The sequence below is a fragment of the Euprymna scolopes genome, chromosome 24, assembly GCF_053919585.1.
Source record: "Euprymna scolopes isolate OS-2025 chromosome 24, ASM5391958v1, whole genome shotgun sequence".
Lineage (NCBI taxonomy): Eukaryota > Metazoa > Mollusca > Cephalopoda > Sepiida > Sepiolidae > Euprymna > Euprymna scolopes.
The window spans coordinates 7,477,174-7,478,963 of NC_136505.1; the positions used below are offsets into that span (position 1 = coordinate 7,477,174).

A 1,790-nucleotide genomic window follows, 5' to 3' on the forward strand; every position below is an offset into this window, starting at 1 on the left:
GAACACAACTGGTCAACTAGTAGATGGTCTGCAACAAGGAAAAAAAACGGTTTTCATCAAACGGAAATGGAATCGTGTTTTCTAGGGCAAAAATTTTATCGTTTGACCGTGTAAAAGAGTATACAGAAAAATCTGTATCATATGCGTGCCCGTAATGGAACGAAAATATCATATTCCAAAAGTTATGTAAATTAATCAAATAGTCTTTTTTAATAAATAGAAAATCATTTTCTAATGAATTTTAGCGCTTTTTAATCATAAATTGTAACCATTACAATGTTGATTTTAATTTTAGCACTTCAAATTGAGTTGTCTCTCTTTACTAGCCTTTCACTACCATATTCCATTCTATGGAAAAAAAATGGAAATAGCACTAACCCTAGGCAGGTTTAACTGGCTTCCTGCTAAGGAGAAAGTTCCATGGGAGTATGAAATTCACAAGCAGTCCCCAGTTACATGTATATCCCCATTAGGGGAGATGACGACATTAGGTGTTTACAACTCTTGCAGGATGGTGTCTATGAACATACAGCATCTGGAATTCCAAATTGGTCACCCATCTGGTACTGACCAGACTCAACGTTGCTTAACTTTGGTGATCTAATGAAAACTGGTGTGTCAACGTAATCATGCTGTATATCATCTCATAAAGAAATTGTACTCTCTTTGCTAACTTTAAACCGTAGATAGGTTATTCCATCCTATAAACTACACTACTCCTAAATTTTAAGGAGAAGCAACTACTTGTATAATTGTGGGCTTTGATAGATTAAAATAAGTTAGAAGAAGTACTGTACACAATATTTTCTTTGTCTCTTCAATAAATTTCAGGTGGCAGGCTTCTCACTTCCAAACCATGCCCTAACTCAATAGACTGTGCAGTGACTCAAATCGTATGGACAAATTTGGTAAATGGCTCTGATTAATTCAATCTCCCAAGATAGTTTGTCAGTTCTGTAACATAATTGCATGTAGGTTTTTTTGTCACCACAACTATTTTCTCTCACTGAGGAACTATGCCCTTGTAGCAGTCGAAACTTGCTACAATCACAAGCAGGAGCTAATTCTCATGACCTAATGTGAGTACAACAGGCTGTAGTGAATGTTGATCAGTTCAATTTTTTCTGTGTAGAGTAATTAAATGACATACCTCTGCTTCTGACGCACATCCATGATAGGGATTGCTTTCTTAGAGTCTCACATCGTCAATATTTGCAATAGAGAAATGAAACTTTCAGGTTATGAATGCATAAGTTTAGTCATCATAACATTTGAATTTGCAATCCGCTCTGATCCATTCAGGTGAAATAAAAATAGGAGGCATTATTATTGGAACATCCCTCATAATTTGGTGCATCTGCCACTAGTCTCTCATTCTTGGACAGGGTTCAAAAGAGAGTCACCAACTTAATAGGTTCCTTACTGTCAGCTAAGCTTCAACCTCTGTCCCATCGACGAAATATTTTATCCCTCTGCCTGTCTTACAAGCCCTTGTACTCTTTCAACATAAATACTCCCGATATACTTGATAAGCTGCAAAATCCCACCCTACACATTAGAGATCCCTAGTTGCCAGAAAGTCTTCTACTCCAATTATTTCTTCCCTAGAACTGCTAGACTTTTGAATTCTCTCCTGACTGTACTGACATGCAGAAGTACAAATCTAATGTAAACAGACATCTTGCTTCTCAAATCCCTTCATAGTCTCCCTGCAATTTATGTCTCAGAGAGTAGCCCCCTTACATCAAAGTGGGACTGTGCCTTGTTTGGGGTGAAAATGCAATTTTTTT

General features: G+C 37.0%; 1 pseudogene; it reads right to left on the reverse strand.

Annotated features, from left to right (window-relative positions):
* Positions 1–523: 523 nt before the first annotated feature.
* Positions 524–640, reverse strand: LOC145246904 (5S ribosomal RNA; annotated as a pseudogene).
* Positions 641–1,790: the final 1,150 nt, after the last annotated feature.